Genomic DNA, 27,526 nt, shown 5'->3' with positions numbered 1-27,526 from the left:
ATTGGGAATATATCTAATCTTCAAGGCAAACATAATAATAAGCTCAGGAGTTTGGAAATTTTTCCATGTCTGTTTTTTTAAGACAAGGTTACTGTGTGGCTCTGGAAGACCTGGAAGTCATCAGACTCACAGATCTCCATCTATCTCTGCCTCTAAAGTGTTAGGATTAAAGGTATCTTCACGTCCAGTTCTGTATCCCATCTTACCAAATTCACACAAGTAAAACTGATAATCTATTGAATGATTGAATGCTATCAAAACACCAAATGAAAGACCCTTTCTTCAGCAATGTGCATGTGTGTGAGGGGTCACACCCACAAATACATGCACTGGGATATTCTTCTCCACTGAAGAAGTTGCTGGCCATTGAGAACTCAAACTTGCCTACAAGATTTTTTTACACTGAGGACATACCTTCAAGCTTTACTGGTATCCTAGCTGAAAGAGAATTATAAAGCCCCAGGTACTCTACCCATCTTATATCCAGGAAGAACTTGAGCAGGAGCTTATGAAGGCCAGCTTATACTTGAACAGTAGAGAGCATGTTTGTTTGGGCAATGCTGAATAAAGTATACCTTCATGTTACAAGGTATCTTTCACTGGGTGTGGTAGCCCACACCTGTAATCTCAGCACTCAGGGAGACAGAGGCAGGCAGATCTCTGTGAGTTTCAGGCCAGCCTGATTTACAGAGAGATTCCAGGACAGCCAAGGTTACACAGAGAAACCCTGTCATGAAACAAAACCAAACCATACAAAACACATGAGGGGGAAGGGAGGGAGGGGGAGGGAGGGAGGGAGGGAGGGAGATCTTTCTAGGAAGACTTGTCCCACTGGTGAGAAATGCCAGCCTTATGTAAAGAATGGTAGCAAGGTAGAAACACGCTAATGTGTTGCCTGCCAAAGTCATCTGCCTCTGAGAGTTTTCACTCTAAAAGCACTAATACGTTGGGCTATAGAGCCTTTAGCACAACGCTTACTCTGTCTCCATTTATAAAAAGCACTCTTTGAAAATGGAATTTAACACTTTGGCCAAAAGCTCTAAGAAATGGATAATCTAAGATACACTTTTAAATTAAGCCCCCAGACATACTGAGGCTACTGGGGATTAAGGGACATGGGCAGTTAATGCTGCTGAGAAGTACAAGGAAGAAAAAGGCAACAGTGTTGTTCATTTGAATTATAGCTGTGTCCCAGTAGGAATCTCTGAGAACTCACTCCAGCAACAAGGCTCTTTTTTAAAAAAGTTTACCCTTGTTTATTTAATGTCTTGGGGTGGGGGAGGGAGCTGGGCAACATCTTTACTCACTGATCCATCTTTTAGACCCTTATATGTCTTATAAAATTGAGTATTTCTTTTCTAAAAATTTTAATGTGTATGAGTGGTTTGCATGCATATATGCCTGTGTGCCATGTGTGTGCCAGGTGCTTGCAGAGTCCCTACCTCAAAAAAGGCAATAGATCCCCCCTGGAACTGGGGTTACAGACAGTTGTGTGCTGCCACATTTATAAGAATTGGGAATTGAAGCCTGGGTCCTCTGGAAGAGCATCACCCCTGATGACACAGTGAGCTAGAGGCAAGCTTGGCCTGTATGAGACCCATTTCAACTCCCCTCCCCTAAAATAGCAGCGAAATAGATTCATTTCCTTTGTGAAGAACTATTTTCATAACTCTGAAGCAGTCAGCTTCTTTGAGAATGGCCATTGCAAAGTCCTTGCCTAACATTTACAGATAAAATGTATCCAGTGTGTTGTTCTCAATATGCCCCTCACTGTATCCCTTCCTCTTATCAGGCACCCTTTGAGCACCTCAACTTGAGTACTGTTGGCCAGAGATGTGGCTCAGTGGTAGGGTGTCTACCTAGCATGTGTAAGGCTCTGGGATAAATCCCTACACCACAGAGATGAAAAGAAAAGAAAAACAAAGCAAAAGAAAACAAAAAGAAAAAACTCTTGACTAATTGTACTTAATTCAGAAAAATGCCATATCTTGGAGGCAAAGTGTGTATATTATTTGAATGGTGTGCTCCTTACATGTTAGCTGTGTTCAGGGAGAAATACCTTTTCTTTCTGGAGACCTCCTTTTACAGCTTGGTCATCTTACACATTTCTCATTTAAGAATGATGTCACAACTCTTTTTGCGCTCTAAGAGCTGAGTACAGGGACAAAGTGATCTGGGAAAGGTAACAGTCAATATGAAACAGCACTGGATACAAGCAATGTAGACTAGGGTCTCATGTAATTCTCATGCACACCTTGTATAAAGAACTATTACTGGGAGCTGGCAAGATGGCTCTGTTGGTATGAGTACTTATTTTTCTTGCAGAGGATCACGGTTCAGTTCCCAACACCCACATGGTGACTCACAACTGACTGTAACTCCAATTTCAAGATATCTGATACCCTCTTTTGACCTGTGACAATACTAGGCAAGTACATGGCACATATTAATATGTGCAGGCAAAAACTAATACACACAAATGCAAATAAATCTAATATTACTTTTTTTGTACAAAGGATCCATTACTAGATACATGTTTCCAAAACAACTATCAGGGAGTTTATGAAAGCTTTGCTTTCCACCACCATCAAAAAAAGGAGGAGGAGGAGGAGGAAGAGGAGGAGGAAAAGAAGGAGAAGAAGGAGGAGAAGAAAAGGAGGAGAAGAAGAAGGAGAAGGAGGAGAAGAAGAGGAGGAGGAAGAAGAAGAAGAGGAGGAGGAGGAGGAGGAGGAGGAGGAGGAGGAGGAGGAGGAGGAGCTAGTTAGGCTTCTGGATTCAAATAGTTTACCAACAAATAGGAAGTACGATCCCACATGCTACCATTTCCCCCAACTCAATCTCCTCCTTCCACAATTCCAGATACATATACATATGTACATATATGGCTTTAATATATTCTCTCTGTGTTCCAGCCAGCCTTCGCTTTGCCAGTTCTTTTTTACCATACCCCATTTATTGAAATGCATGCATTATGAAACAGAAGGGCTGATTCTGTGTTGGTAGTGCTCGCTCAGAGCTCCTTGTTCTTCATTTAAAAGCTAGGTGAACTGAATACTTGATGATTTTCTTAGGAAGCACCTAAATTAAGTTGCTTTTTGTACATGGCCCTCGATTACTTTCTTTTTCTATTGTGGGCCAGTCCTAGGAGGCTTGAAGGAGATTCAATGAACCATACTTTTAAAGTTAAACTATGGCATTAAAAAAAAAATCACCCTGAAGAGCCAAACTTGTTGTTATTGTTGTTGTTGTTGTTGTTGTTGTTGTTGTTGTTGTTTTAAGACAGTGTTTCACTGTGTAACAACCCTGGCTGTCCTGGACTCTCTTTTTTTTTTTTTTTTTTTTTTTTTGGTTTTTTGAGACAGGGTTTCTCTATGTAGCCTTGGCCATCCTGGACTCACTTTGTAGACCAGGCTGGCCTCAAACACATAGCAATCAGCCTACCTCTGCCTCTCTAGTGCTGGGATTACAGGTGTGCACCACTATGCCCAGCTAGACCCAGACTTTTTAAATCATAGCAGCTCTGTGTAATTTCTCTTTGGTCTTAATATAAATACCTTAGTTTTCAAAGCTAAAGACAATCACAATAAATTGCTATGAAATCTTGCCATGTTTACTGGTTATTTTTTAAAGTTGAAATCAGTGATATAAAAATAGCATTGAATTTTCACGATCTCTTCCACCCTTTAACAGCACTCTGAGGTGAACAATCTGTGGAAGTGTTTATCTGTCATCTACTCCTCTGGCCAAAGGCTGGTTCTGATGCACAAATGAATGCAATTAATGTTCCTTTATTCTCGGATGCTCATAACTCCACTTGCCATGGAGCATGTCCTCAATGGGAGTTAGGTTCAGGAATGGAGGAGAACCCAGGTTGGCTCACACCATGTGATTTAGAAGACACACATTCTCTCTACCTAGGCAAAGTGCCTGTCCAAACACATTATTTGAATGGTAAGGGTAAGGGATGAAGTGAGGGGTACAATGAAAAGAAGACACTGAATAGATTTTAAATGAAACTATGCAGACACAATGACTTTGCACTTATTTCTTAAAGAAACACTGACTTTTCACATGAGATATAACGAAGAGTTCTTTACAAATTAAATTAAAAACCTGTTTTGTTGCTAATTGGGGGGGGGTTAAAAGGGGTCTTATACAGCTCTAGCTGGCCTCTAACTCATGTGTCATCAAGGATGACCTTGGATTTCTTGTCCTCATGTTTCCATATCTCAAGTCCTAGGTGTGTACCAAAAGCCCAATCAAAGGCCAAAGATCAAGACACATCACATTTCTGACAACTTGTTCTAGATGACAAAGGAGTGATTTTTTGACAGGAGGTGGGGATGTACATGGAAAACCATAAGCAGTAGTCGAGTAGTGTGTGTGTGTGTGTGTGTGTGTGTGTGTGTGTGTGTGTGTGTGAAGATGGCAATCAAGTACAATCATTTAAGAGGCATCGGAAGCAAAGCCAAGACAAAGAATCAGGTGTCTACAGATAAATGGATGAAGACATTATGGTATACACACATTATGGAGCTTTTCTTCAGCCACAAAGAACAAAACATTTTGATTTCCAGAAAAATGAACAGACATGATGATTATGACATTCAGTGAACTAAGCTTAAACACTGCTAAGTAAAAGGAGCCTGTCAAAAAGTCCATGCATGATTCCATTTGTAAGAAACATTTAACATCAGCAGATCTACATTAGCAGAAAAGTACATTAAACGAAGGGAAATGGGGGTTAGTGGATATATGGCTAGCAGGTGTGTAGTTTCTTTCTAGAGTGATTACAACTGACTCTGAAGGACATACAATTGCCAGCATATTAAATGGCACTGGACTGTACAAATGTATGAATGAGCTATAGGCCTGAGTCAACAGTGATGCATCAGTTCCAACTCATGAGTTGGGACAAATGTACCACATCAAACACAAGTATTAACAATCAAAGACATTGAAATAGGCTATCTACACATTTCTGTGCTATCTGCTAAATTAAAAAGTTAAATTAATAAAGTAAACCTTGGCTCTAAAAGAATAAACGATAAATACATGTGGCACAGAGGGAGCGAGGGGTACCATGATGATTTCTTTCAACATGCTTTTTAAAAAAGACCAATGCTTGATGTAATTCCAATATCAGGAAGCTACATTAAGCTATTATTTGCTAGGGCAATTTTCCTAATCTCTCAATTGCTACCTTACCCTTTTTCTAATTTTTATTTGTTGTGAACATAAAACAATTCCTTGCTGTTGCTCTAAGGCATTACCAAAATAGTTTCAATTCACCTCCTAGATGGGATATGGAACTGCAAAGCAAGCTAAACTGCAGGCTGCTGTACAAGTTCAGCCCTCCAGGCCACCTAAGAAACTCCAGAGGAACGCACAATGGCCTGCTTCATGGAAACAAAGGAAGCGAATCGCAGAGGTTTTTAATAATCCCAGGAGGTGGGGGAACGTATACATTAATCCATCCTCCCTCCTTCCATAAAGCAGTGAAATTACTGCATAGAATGTGCTACACACATTGAAAGCCTGAAGTCATTTGACCTAAACTTCAATAATAAAGCACATAAATTACAGTCATTATGCAGATGTATGATTGGAGATCACCTACCAATCAGCAGGAGAAATATAGCTAGTTAGCATTTTGAAAAACCTTGCCAAAATACAGCTCTGGAAGGCTTAAGACTGCCGATTATTTTTAGGTCTACTAATCCTGCAAGGTAGGAGAGGGAACGCCAATGAGAAACACACACATTTCTACAATCAACTTTATTATGTTTCACTAAGAATAACTTTCGTGTGTGCATAGTTGGGAGAAATAGTGCTGTTACTTTAAGAGTCCACCTTTTGGTTTGGTGAGTTCACAATAGCTTTACATTTTACTCCAGATAGAAACCAAACAGGCTGCTTATTACTTGTTAAATGACAAGTTCACGATGAACTTAGGATCCTACCTAAGGCTGTTAGATGCCCATTTGAATTTCACCAAGTATTTACAATGTGACCTAAGTCAAACCAGAATGAACGCCTGTAATGCACACTGATTGACATATGTTGGGGTAGTTTGTTGGCATTATATTACCTAAGGATACAGGTCACCCTCATGCATGTATGTGTGTGTGTGTGTGTGTGTGTGTGTGTGTGTGTGTGTGTGTGTGTGTGTGTGTGATGGTGTGGTGTGTGTATGGGAGGTGGGGTGTTTATTGTTCACTGGAACTCTTTCGTGCCCACTTCCCATCTCACCTCAGTAGTTCTGGAAGTACAGAGGAGTGTTCCTGCGTCCAGCATCTGATTCTTGCATGTCAAATGGTTGACCCTGTTAAGTCAACTTCATCGATTGTGCACACTTCCAACCACTACCTCTAGGATTCAATGCTAGAACCAACAATCAACACCCAGGACAACAACACAAAAGGGCAAGACTAGAACTTCACCAAAGATCCCCAGGAATTCTCAGACCCCAATAGACATGTCCTCTACAGTGTTACTAAAAGGATCAAAGGCGGCATGTTGGGGTCCTGAGGAGTAACTAGGGACAGGTAAAGAAAGACCTTTTCTGACACTAATTCTCTGAGGCAAGTACACATATCTTGTTGGCACTGAGATTCTTATTCAAACCCGAATTTATGACTTTTAACTGGACTCATTGAACAGAATGTCTAGGATATAGAATTCCAAAACCGTCCGTGGATTTCAGGAGCACACAATGATCTGAAGGAGCCATATCTGATCTTGAAATCCTTTAAGAAGAAGTACGCGTGCAAAGACTCTAAGAATGTGTGTGACAAGTGCCTATGCAGGTAAGCTGTTCATAACTTTCACCACGTCTGTCTTTCTTATGAGCTTTTTCATCTTTGCCCTCCATCCCGGTCTCTGAGGTCTTCTTCCGTAGAAGATGGGTGAAAGACAACGCAGAAACTGGTATTTCCAAGGTTGCTCGCATCTGTCAGAGCCTTAACTACAAAGCACAAAGAGGCTGAAAGTAAAAACACCCTTGGCTAAGACTTTTTTCTTTGTTGCTCAATAGTGTATCTCAACTATCCTCCCCAAGCCATGAGTTAGGGTTGCAAAACCACCAGGGTTGCAAAGCCTCGGGCTTATCAATCACATCAGACTAAGGTCCATTTCTGACAGGTGATAGGGCTAGGCTCAAAGGGTCAAGGAGATTCCCCAAGTCGGGGGAGCCTAGCTATTAGCAACATGGCCTTTCTCAGCATTCCTATGCATCTCCTGTGCAGTCGCAGGTGGCCTCGGAGAAAGCAAAGGAAGAGATACCCTCAGGAAAACATAGCAGATATGCCTTTCCCTACACAGAGGAGGCTGACTGACAACCAGTCCTGAGGATGACAGTGTACCTGCTCTGGGTTACTCCACATGTCCAGAGCAACAGCTCTCAGGCTGTGCCTTCCCTTGAGCTTCGTAAAGCCAAAGCCTTGACCCCAGTTATTCCACTTTAAGTGTAATGCCCAAAGTAGAATGGTTCCATATGTTGTTGATGTAAATTAAGAACCACCACTTGCTAGTGTATCATGAAACATTAAGTAATTCACTAAAGCAACAGTTAAAGCTGTGAATATTATCTAATGCAAGGAACACTGCCACGAGCTCTGTATACACCAGTGCCCTTACTTTTTCTGTGTATCAGCTCTCTGCCTCTGTGTTCAATACAGCTGCTCTCCCCCCTTTAAACCTGCTGCCACTTTCTCCTTTTCTGTAACATGTATGGTGATATGTATTTATATATAATTGTACGATGTACAATGTGATCTGATTCATTAAAATTGTCTATATCCATGAGTAGCAAAAGAAATTTGGAAATTAGGAATGTTTCCTGGAATGAAATTGATATTTTTGTGTGCTTATCAGTCAATCAAATGTTGACATTGTAAAAACACACATACATATCCGTCTTCTGTCCATAATACAGCTTGCTTATACCCTCTCTATCACCCTTGGAATGATCCTGCTTTCTAACAAAACAAATCATAGAGAACAAAGACAAAAACGTATTTGCTATGCATTTTAGTCCCTACAGATCTATTCAATTTCTGGCAATCTTCAAATACACATATAACCAGACTGGGGCTCCTTAGTCGCGACACCACCGTAGAGCCAGTGCAAGGATATAGGCTGTGCACTAGAAGTGGCCTTGTTCTCTTTACTATAGCACTGTCATTTAACCAAGAATGAAAGACTATGTGTTTCCATTTCCACTTTGGGTAGGGATGAAGGGAGAGGGGGCTAAAACTGTGACCGCTGTAGAATGGTGGTGTCTGCCATAGATCTAATGGAGACAAAGACACTTGAGTAATTTGGCCAAGAGACAAGCTTGAGACCTACTGCTCACAAATTCAGACTATCGGTCAATTTTCTCTGGCTTAGAGCAACTGGGTGAGTACATGCTGGTAGCACTCATTACCCAAAGCTATCAACTTGGCTGTTGTAAATTTTGAAGGTCATGTGCCAACTATTAATTCATAAAGCAATTATTGTCATCATCATTGGAACCCAAAGACATTCCAATTACCTACCACTCCCAGGATGTGGCTGGCCCTCTGTCAATCTAGGAAGAGCCATGATCATGGAGAGTGGGTAGCTTAGGACTATAGCCACTAAGAGACAGAAGTGAGGGAGAAAGAAATGCCAGGGGAGAGAAAAAGAAATGGAAGGCATATGACCCTGTACTACCCAGTAATGGAAAAGTCACCTGCAATTGATGCAAAGGGTGACCTGGCACCAAAGTCTTAGGTTCCATGGCAACTCCCACCAAGCACAGGGATTCGGTTTTTTTTCTCCCTAGTTTCCATTACACAGAGCCTGCAGATGGAACACAGCATTACCACTGCAATTATTGAGTATAATTATCATGAAGAGTCTTTGATGTGATGGCAAAAATTATTAAAATGACCCTTCTTAGAGAAGAAGGGCAATAAATACAGCCTTATTCGGAAAATTCAAGGACCGACTTTTGTATCAGGACCTTCTGCCAAAAAAGAGTAAGTCATTGAATAGACTTGTTTTTTGCCTCTTCTCCTTGAACGTGTTTTATCTCATGTGGAAATGAATAATGGTATGTCATTCAAGATATATTTTAAGAGTAAACTTAAAAGTACTTCAAAAGAAAATAAAAAATTAAGTGACCTCTTCTGTGTAGTTCCTCTGATCCCATGGTAACCAAGAAGGAACAGTTTTTAGAATCTGCCTTCAAGGATGAGAATAAATAAAAACTGAACTAAACACTGGCCTCATCTTAAAGCTAATTCTTGGCAGTGCCGTAATTATCTGCTTGAATATGCAAACACTGCCATGTAGTTTTAGAAGAAACACTAGCTAGAAGTATACATGAACACAGTAAAATGCCCCATGCCACATTTTTCATCCATCTGGTCTAATACTGAGTCAAAATAGCACAAGCCTACATTGTATGCAGAGTTCTAGTAGCATATACACTTACCATATGGAATTTATTCCATTTCAATGTAGGACGGTAAAGACCATTTCAAAAGCTAAGAGCAAACTATGTAAGTCCAGCATTATAAGTCTCGATGTTTTAAAAATTGATTGCACAAAACAGGCCAAGTCCAACTGGGCTACGTGGAAAACAAACATCTTTATGCCTTTAGTTCTCCTTTTTCATATGTGGCAAGGAATACAACCCAATATAAATATCAATTAGCTGCTGTGCTCTGAATATGATACAAGGTCTCATAGGGCTCATATGTTGGAGACTTGTTCACTATGGTGGCACGGATGAGGCAAATCTGTAAGAAGAGGAGCCTGATAGGAAGTCACTTGGGTAGACTCTGAAGAAATTGCAGAAGCCCAGCCTCTCTGATTTCCTGTGAGAAGAAAGGTCTTCGCATACAAGCTCCTCACTCTGTGACACCATCAGCAAGAGATCTTTGACACAGCTAAGCTGAGACCAGCACCATACCTTCCAATCTCCAGAACTCTGAGCTAATTAAACTTCTGTCCTTTATAAAGCTACCCTGCCGCAGAGATTTTATTATAGCAGTAAGAATTTGGTAAGCAGATGGACTTGCCCAAATCCTCTGATGGGTTAATAGTACAGCCATGTAAACAGATCAACTTAGAAATGAACCATTATTTGGAGCCTAGGGAGATAGTCTTAGTCTGTAAAGCGCTTGTCGAACAGGTATGTGAAAACAGGGGTGCAGATCTGTGTATTTATCATCCTGGGGCTAGAAACGTGGAGACAGTAAGATGCCTGGGGATTTCTGGATGGCCAGTTTGCTGAATTGTTGAGTTACAGATTCAATGAGAGCCTCTTGTTGCAAAGAAAATTGTAAGGTAGAAAATAATAGAGGAGGATACCTGACACTGACCTCTGGCCTCCACATACCTGTAAACACAAACAGGCAGGCGCAGAGAGAGGTGGGGGAGAGAGGGGGGAGGGAGAGGGAGAGAGGGAGAGAGAGGGAAGGAGGGAGCAAAACGCATGCTTGGCCTTTGCATTTTTGCTTAGTGGTTAAAGGTCTTCTAAAAGCATGCATACACTAATTTTTTACATTTATCTACTTATTTGTCTGTTTATTTATTTATTTATTGAATGTCTGTAAGCACATGATTTGGGTCTGACACCTCTGGAGGTCAGAGGACAATTTGAAGGTATTGCTTCTCTCATTCCATTGTGTGGATTGTGGACTCAGGCTGTCTGGCAGACAACATCCTTCCCCTCTTTCCAACTCCCCCAAGTCATCTCAACAGCCTGCATGGACATGTCAATAGCCCAGGAAGCTACTCAAGTAGGTAGGTAACTATATATAGTATACATGTTAGAACTTAAAAAGAAAGCCTGGCTAAATCCTGGAGTTCCATCGTTAACACTTATTATGAACAGCAAGATCAGAAGGTGCTTTAGGTTTTTCCTTTTATGCTTCTGGTACTTTATATGATGAAAAAGTCTGTGTTTTAGTATTAACAGCCTTAAAAGTATATATTCTTTTGTTGTTGTTGTTGTTGTTGTTGTTGTTGTTGTTTTTCCGAGACAGAGTCTCTCTGTGAAAAGTATATATTCTTAAAGATTTGTGTTTACTACTTTTAATTGCGTGCATGTGTGCGCACAGGCTGGAATTTATGTTTAAAGTGTTCTCCAGAGGCCAGAGATGTCAAATACCCACGAGGAGCTGGAGTTGGAGGCAGCTGTGAGTCATCTGATATGGGTGCTGGGAATCAAACCTGGGTCCTTCACGAGAGCATACACACTTTTCCCCCCAGTATTTTCTCATCCTATTTTATTGCTGCAATACACACTTTTAACCACTGAGCTATCTCTCCAGCTCCAAAAGCATTTATTTTTAATAATGACAGGCTAACCAATACTTTCGCTTTATCAAAAAAACAAAAGTGTTCCTGTAATACTGCTTTTGGAAGTATAGGCTACAGAATCTTTAGTTTTAAAAAATGACTGCCATAAAGTTTGAGATTAAATGAGAAACTAAGTATGAAAAGTCGACTCAAATCAGCAATTTTATAGTCTGACCTAATATATATCAGGATGTAAATTCTGTGTCAATATCCAAGTATTTCTACATACTTTTCATTTACATCCTAGCATATTGTTACTCATAAATAAAATTAAAGAGATTGAAAAAAGACACTCGTGTTATTTTACTTAAAAATGCACATGACCTTTTAAATTTTGCATGCAAAAACATGTACCTACTGCGCTGCACTGACTAACGAGGACTTTCTTCCCAACAGCAATCATTTTGTTGAAAGAACATTCTGTTCTATGAGGTAAAAACAGGTAATTCAGAAATTCATACTGTCTACTAACGATAAATGTATGTCAACTAAAAGCTAAAAATATAAATAAATAAAACAACCTGGGATGAAGGGGGTTTGTTCCTGATCACATCAAAGGAAGGGAGAACAAAGACGGAAATCACAGCTCTCTGCACAACTGAGAAGCATTTAAGCACCTTTTTTTTTTTTTTTTTGATGTTGCTGATGAGAGTTTATGGACCTCAGAGCATCTGTCAACTTATCATCTGATCACTTCCTTATAATCTCTTTCCGTCTTAAATATCTCTGTCCAGGAGATATTCTTCTACTTAGTTTTAGCCTGGAACTACAGATTGCTCTTCCATTACCCTCTCCCATTTGTACCTGAGATTCATAGGTGTATACAAGGGTAGGCGGCCTCAGCAGTATCCTGGCCTTGATCCCAAGAAGTATATAGGATTTAGGGCACCAAGAAACTGGATAAACAAGTGTGTGATTATGATTATAGCATTATTAAATTCAACAATATAACAGGAGAAAAGCATAAGCCCCAGGGGATTCTACGCCCTCTTCTGGATTCCCATGTGCACATATGCACAAACCATACATTTATACATAATTACAAATAATAAAAATAAATCTTCAAAAAAGAATAATGGACTGTAAATATATATGCAAGGCCTTGGATTTAAGGGTTCCAACTACAGACATTTTGAGGGAATAAGCTGGAGAGAGAACAAAACCCTCAGTGTGTTTAAAAAGCAGAAGACAGACCAGTGAGATGGCTCAGTGGATAAAGGTACTTGTTGCCAAGTACTTTTGAGTTAGATCTGAGCCACACATGGTAGGAAGAGAACTTATGCCAGCAAACTGTTCTTATACACACACACACACACACATACACACACACACACACACACAAATAAATGTTAAAATTATTTTTTAGAAAAAGACAAAAGCAGTTATATTTTTTAATAAAAAGCTATATTATGGATAGAAAAAATCCAGAAGGCCTAGCAGGCTAAACACAAAATCAAAACTAGACAGGAACAACCTCTACAGAGATTCCAAAGCCAATAGCAAGAGTTTATGCCTCTCTCTCTCTCTCTCTCTCTCTCTCTCTCTCTCTCTCTCTCTCTCATCAAAGGGAGGAAGCCATTTAGTGGAACCACTTCATCACAGTCACAGGGACTAGAAAGATGGTCAAGTGACTGAATGACTTCTTTTGTCTTGTAAGGAGATTCCCATTCTCTAAACAGAACACTGAACTGAGTGGGTCAGAGGTATTAGATCAAATAGTGGTAAACATGATGCTCTGCATCTAATCATCCAACCAGGAGTAGATAAATCACTGGGACCAGATGGTACCCACCAGCCAGTTTGGAGGTAACTCAAGGGTGAAATTGTTTTGGCCAACATGTGTAGGCTGTCTTTACAAACAGCTACTGTGCCCAAGAGACTGGTGCTTGTCAATGTGATTCCTATTCATAAGAGGGGTTCCAGAAGGGATCCTGGGAAGGAGAAACCAGTAGGACTCATTTCCATATCAAGCAGGCTGGTGAACTTTACAAGAATGTTGAAATCACTGCACAACTTACAAAAAACGAAAGCTTAGGAGGAAGAGAGAACCCAGTATTTTAGCAAAGGGGAAAACTCAGGTTCACTTTTTAACCCTGAGCCATTAGAAGAGGTGGAACAAGGAGCTTATACAGAGTTAGGACAGTTTTTGAAGGATGCTAAAAACACAACAGAAGGCACTAGCACTGCTTGTTGTATATTGTAACTGAACATTCCTTAAGGATACAAGAAAAGATAAAGAAAATTCAGAGGTTCAAGAAAAAGACTGGGTCTGTGACAGCTTCCTTTAAAGAAGCTAGAAAAGGCACACAGAAAGCTACTGAGGCTCAGTATGGGAAAATAAGAATATGACCTCTTTTGATTAAGCAAGCTATTCTTTATTTAATATTTTTTTATTTTTTACATATACATTTATATTATTACACATATATAAAATAAACTACATACTGCAAAGAAGAACCACGAAACAATCCTGCTATGTTAAAGATACTTAGCAAACAACCCAGGAACTACAGCAACAACTCACTTAGCAGCGATTCAGATTTGGGGATGAACCGCCACACAAAGCAAGCCTCGGTCTCATCCCCCCTTCACCCCTCCCCACAGAAAAGAGGGCAAAAGAAACATTCAGCCTGTGAAATTTACTGTAGAAGACTGAAGCCACCCTCTGGGACACAGCCTTTTCTTTGGCACACAAATACTTCAGTTGCATATTTAACCAACTCTGCCATCTGATTTCTAGACATTCAGTTCTGTCCTGGGTTTAAAAGGGACAAAGAGTGGACCAAAATCAATGACAGCAGAAGTGACAGCTGAAAAGGAAGGCAGAAGCGACGGCAGCAGAACAGTCTGGGGCCACTTAGCTTAGGGCACATAGTTCCTCATACTTCAAAGAGCCCCAAGGCCATTACTGCATTATAACAGCATTCGTTAGCTGATTTTCATAATGAGGACCTCGAGTCGTCTTTAATAGATTGTGGTTTTTATCTTTTTCATAAGGTGGGAGAACAAATACTTTAGAAACATTTTTCATGGAAAATGTTTAAACTATTTTGAAAGACAATTTGATACATAAAGGGTAACTTTCCAGAACAAAAACAAGAGTTAAAAACAACTTACACAACTTCTTTTTCTTCAGAGAAAGAACAATAACTTTAGACTTTTATTTTATTTTAGTGATTTGGAAGATAAGCACAGGGCCTGAAACATACATTGAGCTCTATAACCCCCCAAAAAGGTGCAAAGGGTGGTTTTGTTTTTGTTTTCCAAAGGTGGTTGAGACAGGATCTCACCTGATCCTCATCCTCTTGGATCCACCTCCCCATGTACTAGAATTATAGTACATGTCTGTACTGCTAAGACACAACTGTTTTTCAGTGTGTTTCTTTCTTTTATGCGCATGCACATGCATGTCCTCATGTTCATATGCATGCATGCCACAGTGTACATGTTCATATGGAGTCAGAGAACAACTTGTTGAAGTTGGTTCTCCCTTTCCAACTCATGGGTTCTTGGGATTGAATTCAAGTGGCCAGGCTTGGCAGCAAGTGTCATTAACTGAACCGTCTTGTCAGCCACCTAAGACATTGCTTTATTTATTTATTGTAATTGTATTTATTCACTATGTATGCACATATGCATATGCGTGTGGGTGTAAATGCACTTGGAGGTCAGAGGACCACTTGCAGGGGTAGGTTCTCTCCTTCTACTATGTGGGTCCTGGGAATCAAATTCGGGTCATCAGGCTTGATGGCAAGGGTCTTTAACCACTGAACCATTCTGCCCCCAAGACAAAAGCATAAGACAACACACGATACAAGCTGCAACTTGAAAGATTTGCACAAAAGTTCTAGATATGTTTGGAGAATCTATGAATTGTTCCAAGGGGGAACTCAACGGTCCTTCCACCTGAGTTAGTGTCCTTTTTAGAAATACAACACTTGAAGACTGACTGGCAGAGCAAGGGAAAAAAACAATAACAAAACAAAAACAACCAACCAACAAAACAAACAAAAATATTAAGCCCCAAAGATTTAGAAGAGGAGGTAAGCAAACATGGAAATAAGGTTGATTTCTCTGGGTGGGTTCAAAGTATTTCTTCAGGCACACAATTTCCCAAGTGGGTAGAGCAAAATCTGCTGAACGCAGTTCACATCTGCTAAATGCGTTTCTCTGGAGGCAACTTGAGCATGGTGCATGGAGCAGAACCCGAACGTGCCGGAACAGAACAAGAAAACTGCGCTTGAGAGGACTGAGCCAGTCTCAAGCTGCATGCCCACAGCAGCAGGACAGCACACCCCAGTCATTGTGAAATGGAGCGGGTGCCTGGGTGACATTAAAGACTAAAGAGCACTTTCCTGGGGGAGGGGGCAGGGGGGCTACATACATTATATTAGCTATGTTCCTGTACGTGGGAAAGGCCCCAAGGTCAAGGAGAAAAAGTGATGTTAAACATTGGATTTGCCAAAAGGAACTCTAAATTCCACATGATGGAAGCAAAGACCCTCAAGATTGTGGACTGACAAAGGAAGGGGCAGGAAAGAAAACAGTGAGTCACTCTTCTACATTCTAAATGCCAATATACTAAATGTCACATGCCTTATCTGGAACCTACACAAAACAGACATAATACAGACGTTCTATATGAGAATGAATGAATTATGGCTAGTATTATAGTTTTGAATGGCCTTGACATCAGATTGAACTTGGGCATAAGCCCAATCTCAGAGGCCTTTGTGTGTGTGTGTGTGTGTGTGTGTGTGTGTGTGTGTGTGTGTGTGTGTGATATATAGCACTTAGTGCTGATATTTGGAGATCACTTCTTGAGAACAATGCCCTCTTAAGATTTCCTACTTCTTAGCAGGATCAGACACTAAAAGCTCCAGAGTAATGCCTCGCTCCAGGAGGGATGAAAAGCTTACAGTCCTGCCAGCATCTCTGGACAGAACAAGCACATTCTGTGAGGGCTGTCCTGAAAACAGCCTTCGGTGACGGCACACAGTATTTATTTCCTGAGAAGCCACACAATGCTGACTTTTCATGAAAGCTTGTAAACTCCTTGTTTCCTCTCCCAGGGAAGAATGAGCACTGCTGTGGTCCTCAAGGCTTCCTGCCTCCTCTCCAGCTCCCACCGCTCCACAGCTGCTCCCACCACAGAAATAGGTGAGTCAGACAGCAGATCCAGGCTAGTGGCAGAGGAGGCAACGAATAGTGGTGACAGCTATAGCAGCAGCAAACAGGACCTAGCTGCCTGTTTCAACTGCAGTACATGGAAGGGGTAGACTTTGTTTGTGTTTTGAAACATGTATTTCCATTCGCTCTTACCCTCCCCTAAGTATTCAACCTTTGTCAAGTGGACAAGGATGCTCTTCCCTTTTCTCACACTTCTCACCTCCCAATCTCTCTTTCTATGCTCTAGGGATGTAAATAGAGAAACTGCCTGTGGGTAAATGACTGCTCCCTGGGTTTCAAACCACTGAGACACAGCAGGAGCTTAAGACCATAAGCTGAATTTCCTTAAGAAGATATAAAGGCAAGGTAGAAGTAACTGTATCCAGAGATGCACAATGTAAACATTCAATCAGGATGAGCACTTTGGTCTCCTGTGCTCCAACCTATGACCAGAGAGTTATGGTCCATTATGTGGGTGCTAGGGGTCTAACCTGAGTCCTCTGGAACCGCAGCCAGTGCTCTTAACCACTGAGGCATTTCATCTTTCCAGGCCATGTAACTATTTGGTTGTTGTTTGTTTGTTTGTTTTTCCAGAGAGGGTTTCTCTATGTAGCCTTGGCTGTCCTGGACTCACTTTGTAGACCAGGCTGGCTTCGAACTCACACAGATCCAGCTGCCTCTGCCTCCTAAGTGCTGGTATTAAAAGTGTGTGCCACCACTGCCCTGTTCCATGTAACTATGTTTTTTAGTCCACATTGGCATTAGAGTAGTGCCAATCAAAAAGGATAATATGAGAGTAATGCTATTGGGTATGCTGCTTGCTCGCCACACCATATATTTTTCAAATTAAAATGTAACTCATAACTTGCCCATTGCCAGTGTACAATTCTGTGACTTTTAAGTTTACTCACACGGCTGTCCAACTAGCACCAGACTCAAATCATTCCTATTGCCCCCAACAGAAGTCTTATACTATTGGCAGCCATCTTCCCTCTCCACACCTACACATACCAGCCTTAACTCCTCAACTTTCTGCTGCTCTGAATCTGTCCATCCTTTTTTTTTAAGATGGCTCATTAAAAGAAATTATGCACACTGTAGTCCCCCAGAACTGACTCCTCACCCCAACACACACACACAAAGTATAATGTTTAAAATGACCATCCATGTCATACCATGTATAAGTACTTTATTTTGTGTTTGTGTGTGTATGTGTGTGTGTATGTGTGTGTGTGTGTGTGTGTGTGTGTCTAATACTCTGTTGCATGGGTATACCATTTTGTTAAGCAACTCATTGGTTGATATACAAATAGCTCATATTTATATTGGCCTAATACCAATGAACATATACCTCCCAAAAGCCTTTTCTTTACCTCAAATATATTTATATTTTATATTATTTTATTTTTATTCTGATGTGGGATAAAATATTAATAACTTCTTTAGAACACTGAAACCTTATGAGTCTCCAAAGTCATGACAAGCTCCTCAATACCATGCTAGGGTTTTAATATTCTTGAGCATCTATCTATGGTTTTAATATTCTTGAGCATCTATCTATCTGGGAGTGGGTTGCTGGGTTATATGAGCCATCAATCTCTATCTATGAGAAAGTGCTATCCACGGACATTGTAGGCTAATGACAGAAACTTAACATGCCACTGAGTTGACATTCTTACTACTCAGGAGACTGGAAACACCACCACCATTTAAACTGGGAGTGGGGACCAAAGCACAAAGCACTCCAAAACAAGGGGTTTAATTCCTCTAGTAAGAAAACATATTTAAATTTAGTCACTCCTTCCTGTTTTCAACCTGAAATTTTGCACTCTGAACTGCAACACACACGCTCATAATTGTAAAAGTAGAGTGAAACACTGAGTAAGAGACAGACCGGCCCCCTGACAACTTTCATGTGAATTACATCTTTCAAAAAACAGTAGAGGGAACACATAATCAGCTCTCAGGATCAGAACACAACAAATTATCCCCAAGATATCTAGACGTGAATGCAGCTGAAAATCTAAGAATACCCAGTGTTCCGAACACAGCTAAAAAAAATGGGCTTCCTAGTCACTAAGCAATTGAAGACAGTCTCAGGCTATATCAAGACACTCTCGTAATACAGTGAGTGCAAACATGATCAAGCTATTTTAGGAGCCTGGCAAGGGTGGGTTGAATGTCCTTCTTCTCAAAAGATGGTGGGAGGCAGTAATTGGCCTTTCTGAAGAAAGTCACAGAATTTGTTGATTTCTTTCCACTCCAAAAAGTCTTTTAATTCATTACTCCAGTTGCTGGGCAGAGTCCTTCCCCTAACTACAGCTGCGGAATTTTAGCCCCATAGCCAGGGAACGATTTTTTTTTTCCTAACTTCCAAAATTTCTCTTTTATTTAGCACTTTCTTTTCTTTCAGCTGTAGTTTTGGTGGCTATCCTGTGGTTTTCACCTAACTGTGAAAACTTCATCTTTTTACCACAGCTTCAATCACTTGCCACTACCATTCTCATTTTCTCGCCTTTCCATGGCTTTCCCTCCCTCCATCGCTAGTCAGTCAGCAAGCATTTATAGCTTAACTAAAGGAAGTGAAGCACAGTAAGTAGTAAGCACCAAAGTAAGTATTAAGCACCACACTCTGCTCTGGAGGAGCTGAGTCCAGTGTGGCTCTTTGTGTTATCCCATCCCTTGCCAGCCCCGTTTCCATCCCTGTCTTGGCAATATCTTACCAAGCTTCAGGGTTGAAATGACCTGCCCAAGGAGCAGCTAGCTAGGGTTGAGATCTGGCTATCCTGAGTGTCCTTGCCTAGCTGCTGGTGCCCAGATATCTAAGTTTATCTATACCCAGCCAGGGCTGGCCTGAGACCCCATCCTGCCCTGACTCAAAGCTTGCCCAGAGGGCCCTGCCACTCAAGGCTCCAGTTTACAACACTGCCCTGGAAAGGAAGCTGACCAACCCTAGTGGCCTAGAACTAAAAATAACCCCTTCAGGCCTGCAGGCTAGCCAGGTTCAGGTAGCAAAAACATGCCTGGACCTTCTTAACCCTGGGTAGTCTTAGGTTGCAACCCCTTGCCAAAGACTCACTCCCCATCCTGAGTCTCCTCATGCTCCAGGCAAAGGATGAAAATTAGACACATTTAAAGCCTTCAAGACCTCTCCTGTTTTATTTAGTAAAACACAAAAGGGTGACAGGTGGCTGCATCTTCAGAAAGGAAACAGTTGGCTTTCTTAACCCAACCTTGGGCCTCAGAAAGTAGGAGAGTGACCTGAGGACACAGAAGAATTAAATGAGTGACTCAAGGTCATCCAGCACAGTGCAGGAATCAGCCTTACAGCTCCTGGTCCTCTGAGCCACATGCTGTAATTGTAAACACATAAATCTGACTCCAGAATATCTAGTCTATGGAGTTTGGACACTGCCGTACAACTGAGTACTGTGCTGATCCCTAGGCAATCTTTGACCATTGCACTCAAAACCGTAACTCATACTTTAGCCTATAGTATTCCATCTGGTTTTCAAAAACAAAAAGCAGCTTTGTGGCTCCCTAGGAAGACACACACACACACACACACACACACACACACACACACACACACACACACACACTTCATTTATTATTTCAAGCACAGAAATACCAACTGGTCTTGGAGGGATGTAGCTGCATATTTTAGGTTGAATTTCCATGCAGAAGCAAAGAATTGGAGGGAGGTCTTTGGGAACTCATACACAAAAATCCTTTTTGGAGTACTACAAATCCTGGGTTTTACTTCACCTACATTTGTAGCCAAGGCAGCGGTAAGGGTTGTTCATTGACAACAATTCATCTGTCTGTCTATCTACCTACCTACCCTCTATTATTTACCTATTCATCTATCCATCTATCTACCCATCCATCCATCAATGCATCTGGTTATTCACAAACTAAGTATGTCTTATCTGGACAAGCAATTCTTCAGAGTTCAGAGCAGATTTTAGAACATTTGTGTACATCTCAGACATCTTGAAGATGAGATCCAAGTCTAAATACAAACCAATTTATTTCATGCACACCTTCTCACATATATACCTGGCACTGATTTTATATAGTATTTTTAGTGGGCTTGCCTTTTAAAAATATACTTTATTGATTTATTCATATTACATCTCAATGGTTATCCCATCCCTTGTATCCTCCCATTCCTCCCTCCCTCCCATTTTTCCAGTACTCCTTTCCCCTATGACTGTGACTGAGGGGGATTACCTCCCCCTGTATATGCTCATAGGGTATCAAGTCTCTTCTTGGTAACCTGCTGTCCTTCCTCTGAGTGCCACCAGGCCTCCCTATGCAGGGGACATGGTCAAATATGGGGCACCAGAGTTCCTGTGAAAGTCAGACCCCACTCTCCACTCACCTGTGAAGAATGTCCTGTCCATTGGGTAGATCTGGGTAGGGGTTCAAAGTTTACTGCACATATTGTCCTTGGCTGGTGCCATAATTTGAGCAGAACCCCTGAGCCAAGATCTGCTCATCATAATGTTCTTCTTGTAGGTTTCTAGGACCCTCTGGATCCTTCTATCTCCCCATTCTCCCATGCTTCTCTCATCTAGAGTCCCAATAGGATGTCCTCCCCTCTGTCCCACTTTCCTGGTAAGTGAAGACATTCATGGGACATGCCCCTTGGGCTAGTGTCCAGATATAAGTGAGTATATACCATTTGACTCTTCCTGCTTCTGGGCTTGCCTTTTGACTTTGACCTATCTGTCATATGACACCAGCTGTGGTGTTTTCTACTTTTGCTCAAAGAGTTTCAGACTTGGGAAGCTTTGAAATTTTCAGACTAGGGATACTCAACCTATGACATCTTTTGCCCCCCGCTCTCCTACAATATATGCACCCTGCTGAGTCAGGGAATCAACCAACTTGATGATCCCTTACCCTTCAATAGGCTGTTACATAATATGAAGTTCTTGTAATCCCCCCCACCCCGAGAAGCACTTAAAATGTTTTCTCATATATATATTTTCTCATTATATATATATATATATATATATATATATATATATATATATATATATATATATATTTGGGTGGGTTTCTTTTTCCAGGCAGGATATGAAAATAACTGTATCTTCATTATTTGGAGAACATACTCAATGCCCTTCACCAAGGGCACTGGCCTCTGTGATCAAGACACTGTAAAGGCTCTAGCTCCATGGAGTGGCTCTCACTGTCCTAAGTGTCCACACTCCCCATACAAGTTCTTCTCATCTTCTACACTCAGATCTATGAAATTATGAACTCTTGGTTGGGTCGGGAATGTGGCACAGGTGTAGGACGGATATGCAATCATGATCCAGGTTCTCGTTCAATCCCCAGCACTGCTCCGAAAGCAGGGACTCGCACTGTTGCCATTTCTCCATGTTCTGGAGTGCCATGGTATATCATTTAAAAGCTTCTGTTGGTTTCTTTTCACTGTTTTAGAATGTTTAGGAGCACGATAACCTTACAGTCTGGGAATATAGAGATAAGTTATTTTCATTTGCTGTCCCAGTTCCTTAACCTTGTTCATGCGTCTAAGTGGAGAGCCTACCTTAAACACAGCAAGCATAGCAGACACCAAATTACAGTCCTCACCGGTCTACGAGACTCAGAAATGAATTTCACTCTACATAAATTAATAATGTCATGTAAAACCATTCCTTCAATCCCCTCACACTGAGGTACACAATTTAATCCTTGTTAGTGCTGTATGTTTGCTTTAAATCGTGTTGCTGCATTCCTTCATGCAATCAAGTGCCCTTTAAAAACCTGTGTGTCAGTTACATTTGCCTTCTCTAAGAGAGGTTAGGACCTTTTTATACCCTGTGGGGCTTTTGACCCTGGTTCCTGTTTTTCTTATATTTCTGCTAAGCTACAGTTCTCAGAGAACCACTGCCACTTCAATGAGATAACTAGAATCTGTCTTTAATGATATTGAGCTTTTTCCCATTAGACAACGTGAGATAAGCAAAGAAGCCTAACATAGTATTACAATGCATTTGATAAAGAATGGCACAAAAACCTAGTCAAGAATGTCAAAATATTTTTAAAATACTTCCTTGCATGGTGAATTATAACTCCATCATTCCACTCATGGCACTGTTCTCTTCAAAACCTATTTAAACTGAGTTAAATGCTACAGCACTTGAACAGCCTGCTTTGCAGAATAAATTATTATTTCTCCATATAATACAATTATTTAGATGACTATTCCTTCACAGCACAAAACTAGTTAATAGTCTAGTACTGTGGATTTAATTATTCTAAGGGATTGGGGGGAAGCAAGAGTTTGAGAATTAAGATTTAAAGAAATCATTTTACTCAGAAAAATGTTCCATGGCCTATGAAACACCAACTCAAGAAATGTGGCGTTGAGCACCCACTGAGCAGCTGTGACTAATATTACTATTAAGAGGCCACCGTTCAAGAGACAGATCAAAATAATTAACACTCAACCTGATAAAAGAGAGAGAGAGAGAGAGAGAGAGAGAGAGAGAGAGAGAGAGAGAGAGAGAGAGCGCGCTAAATTACTCCCATACGATTGCTTTGAAAATAAGAAAGTTATGTCAACTAGTTGATTACTTAGTTAAAAATGGAAGCTGACAAGGTAGATTGAATGAAGGTGGGAGGTCAGCTCTCTCAAGCTGGTACATATGAAAATAAAATTTCAAAGTCAAGAGTCTTCTTACCAAATGTTTTAAAACAAAAACAGAAGAGCTCCTTAAAACCCACCCACATTGCTCCAAAAATAAGGTTTTTGTTTTGGGATTTTTTTTTGTCCTGAGAATAGCAGATATGCAATCTGAGGTTTTGTTCAACGTCAGAGGCAACAGCAGCAAAATCTGTCGTCGTCCCCCGCGCCCCCCCCCCCCGGCTTTTGGGTATAGTCCACAATCTGTTGTGTCTTCTGCTGTTCCAAAACCTGGCTGGAGGGAAAGGGGGCATGTTCTCTTTTGCAAGAATTAGTTTATGATTGGGGGGAGGCATTTAATTTGATGGGGAAAAAGCAATTTTCTAGAAAAACAAAACAGCAGAACCACAAGCGCTGGAAAAAGCTCCAGTTTAGCTCATCAGCAGCGACTGACAGCTCTTCCACCTAAAGGACGGGCTGTTTGTATGTGTTGGAGGCTGACACTCGGATTTTCATACCTTCAAGGTCCCAGTGGGACAGTTCGTCATCTGGATTTTTCAACCTGGCTCACATTTCTGGGCTCTTATAGCAATGCTTGAAATGTTCCAGTTGTCAGGAGTCTTTCTTGTCTATCTTTGTTTCTTTCTCCTTGGATGGTCCTCAGTCTCCAGAAGCCACTTGCGGATTGAGCCTATTTCCCTTCCAGGGCTTAAATGACCACTAGCTGAATAAGTATTTGCAGACCAAGTCTATATTCATGGTTAGAAAAAAAAATCCAGCCGTGCTAACCAAAAGAGATGTTCTCTAAGAATGTAGCCCTTGGGGTGGAGGTGTTTGTGGTCCAAGCCAAAAGGAAGTTTCAATTACTTTGTGAAGTAAAGCAGGGATGTAAAATGAAATCCAAATAAACATTATTAACTAAGACAAGCAATACTTAATGCTTTTGTCTCAGGGATACTCTGGAACCTTTAGCAAAATTATCTGAAAAATGCATCAGACTATGGCTTCTGCATTCATTTGCTCAGTGGCTCTGCGTATGTGTGTATAATTGCATGTGTAAAAGTTGTCTCTGACTAAAATCCCATTAGGTATGTTTTATGAGCAAAACTATGACATTAAGCTAAGTTCTGCATCCTCTTCCTGTTCAAATATAAACTTAATCAGAAACTATGGCAAAGTTTACACATCTGTTGCATAAATAACTATTGACTTCAAGGTCTAGGATCACTTGCCCCATGGTTGTCTCGGAGCAGTACAAGCACGATGGGGGTCGCCCACGTGCAACAAACAAGCAATCTGTTCTCCTCTATATTCCTGCTTTTTTATTATTATTTTTAGTGGGGAGTCAGACAGGGTCTTTCTCGGGAGTCCTGATGGTTCTGGAACTCATTATGTAGACCAGGCTTGCCTCAAAATGACAGAGATCCTCTTGCTTCTACCTCCCAGTGCTGGGCGTATTTCCTCTGTATTAACGAAAATATATAACCCTTGGAATCCTGGTGTTAATTAATTTTCAATTACTTTTTGTTTTCACAACTTCAAAAGTCACATATACATCTAGGACTATGAATCCTTTAGCTTTGCTTAAACCAATGGTATTTTTTCAGGGACATCAACAGCCCCTACCTCAATGTTAATACAGGGCTTGAAATCTGGAATCAGAATATACACATTAAGTAAAAGCCTAAGTAGAACAAAAGCCTTCTCTACACATGACATTTACCTTCAACAAGTATATCGCTTCTTTTAATTTTTAATGATTTATTTATTTATTATTTATACAGTATTGTGCCCACATGTGAGTCTGTATGCCAGAAGAGGGCACCAGATCTCATTATAGATGGTTGTGAGTCACAATATGGTTGCTGGGAATTGAACTCAGGACCTTTGGAAGAACAGCCTGTACTCTTAACATCCGAGCCATCCTTCTAGCCCGGCATACCATTTATTTAATGGAATTTTTAAAAAGTACTTCAATTGAATGAGCTCTTTTAACAGTTGGTTAAGAGGCCAGCAAGGGTACAGCACATGCTTCCAAGCCTGATGATCTGAATTTCATCCCCAGGAATCACATGGTAAGAAAAGTCTATGATTCCATAAGTTGTCCTCTGACCACTGCATGCAGTACATGCGCGCACACACACACACACACACACACACACACACACACACACACACACACACTTAAGCTTAGGCCATTATACCAGTTTCTGTATTTCTCATAGGAAAAAACAATGAGCTCCCACAACAGAATGCAGCACCCCAAGAGAAGCAAGCAACTTCCTTTCCAGGACATTCTTAGGATACATTATAATCCATCCAGGGCTGTAGGTAATGGCACAAAAGTGAGTGCTGGTCCAATCTAACCTAAACACCACACTACTCAACTCTGGCTCTGAGCTAGCAGCCTCAAAGGGATTATAGAACATCATTTTAAACATATCTTTCCAAAAATTAACATGAGCTGAGCATATTGGCACATGCCTTTAATCCCAGCACTCAGGAGGCAGACGCAAGTGGATCTCTAGAGTTGCAGGCCAGCCTGGTCTACAGAGTGAGTTCCAGGACAGCCCAGGCTACAGTGAAACAAAAAAGAAGAGGAGGAGGAGGAAAAAGAAGAGGAAGGAGAAGAAGAAGAAGAAGAAGAAGAAGAAGAAGAAGAAGAAGAAGAAGAAGAAGAAGAAGAAGAAGAAGAAGAAGAAGAAGAAAGGGGGGAGGTGTGTGACTCACATCCAAACACAGTTCAAGACTATATACCAAAATTTGGAGGCCAGTATGAACTACATGACACATGTCTCAAAAATAACACACACATGTGTGTACACACACACACACACAGTACACACAAGCTTTAATCTTTCCTGACCAAACCTTTAAGTTCACCACTAGGCACTCTCAATCTAGATTCATCTACACCCACTTAGGACCAAGGACTCCAGAGCCCCCAAAGCCAAGCAACTTCAAGGTTACTCCCTTTATCCACAACTCTTACATGTTAACAAAGTGGTCCAAAACTACAGTCTGATACAGTGATAACTTACTTGCACTTACAGACTCTTATATTTGCTGAAATCGATTACAGATCAATTGAGACTACTGCATTAAGAAGAATGCGTTCTACTTGTAGGTTTCTAGGACCCTCTGGATCCTTTTACTTTGCTATTCTCCCATGCTTCTCTTATCTAGAGTCCCATTAGGATGTCCTCCCCTCTGTCCCAGTTTCCTGGTAAGTGAAGGCTTTCGTGGGACATGCCCCTTGGGCTAGTATGCAGATATAAGTTAGTATATACCATTTGAGTCTTTCTGCTTCTGGGTTAACTCACTCATTATGATCATTTCTAGCTCAATCCATTTATCCACAAATTTCGGGAATTCCTTGTTTTTAATAGCTGAGTAGTATTCCATAGTGTATATGTACCACAGTTTCTTTATCCATTCTTCTATATTTGACCATGTCCCCTGGAGGGGGAGACCTGGTGGCACTCAGAGGAAGGACAGCAGGTTACCAAGAAGAGACTTGATACCCTATGAGCATATACAGGGGGAGGTAATCCCCCTCAGGAACTGTCATAGGGGAGGGGAATAAGGGGAAAATGGGAGGGAGGGAAGAATGGGAGGATACAAGGGATGGGATAACAATTGAGACATAACAAGAATAAATTAAAAAAATAAAAATTTATAAAAAAATAAAAATAAAAAATAAAAAAAGAAGAAGAATGCGTTCTCCCTTCCCACCCTACCCTACCCTCTTTTACAAGGTTTTTTCAAAATGCCAAAATACAGTAAAAGAGTCTTAGTCCTTTAGCACATGTTGGAGACAAACAGCTACTGTCCTTGTTTCCTAATGGAAACAGCACTGTGCCTTCCTTTTCTTTGGTGAGGAAGCTGGCATGGTTTAGAGATGCTAGTAGCAGACACTAGCAAGTAAGTGATGCTACTTGCATGTTTTGCGTCTCTGTAAACATTGTTCTGACCTTGTCTTTTAAAGCTCCTCTTTGAGAAACATAGATCTTACTTCTATGAAAGAGGGTTTTCATTCAAGTTCACAGGCATTCAGACATGCTACTTATACTCCTAACAATCAGTTTGCCAATCATATCATGAAAGTTCACCAGTAGGGAGGGGCTCGCTGACACTGTATGCTTAGCAGGTGCGTGGCCCTCGGATCCATCCTTACTGTGTACACACAGAAAAAAGCATCTTTGATTAAAAAAAATTAACAATAAAAAGTTAAAGTGATTATTCAGTCAGTAAAGTGCTTGCGGCTGAAGGATGAAGACCTGAGTTCGGATCCCTAAATCCCACATAAAAAGCCAGGTGCTGCTGGGCCTGTGGCCTCAGCTCTAGGAGGTAGAGACAGAAAAAAAAAAACTT

General features: G+C 40.9%; 1 protein-coding gene across 1 annotated transcript in view; it reads right to left on the bottom strand.

Moving 5' to 3' along the window:
* GPC4 (glypican 4) overlaps positions 1-27,526 on the bottom strand; it is a 112,407-nt gene that overhangs the window by 42,332 nt on the left and 42,549 nt on the right. The gene's annotated exons all lie outside the window — the stretch shown is intronic.

This window comes from Acomys minous (assembly GCF_964271855.1).
Source record: "Acomys minous genome assembly, chromosome: 7".
Taxonomy (NCBI): domain Eukaryota; kingdom Metazoa; phylum Chordata; class Mammalia; order Rodentia; family Muridae; genus Acomys; species Acomys minous.
This window is presented reverse-complemented; position numbering and strand designations above follow the sequence as displayed.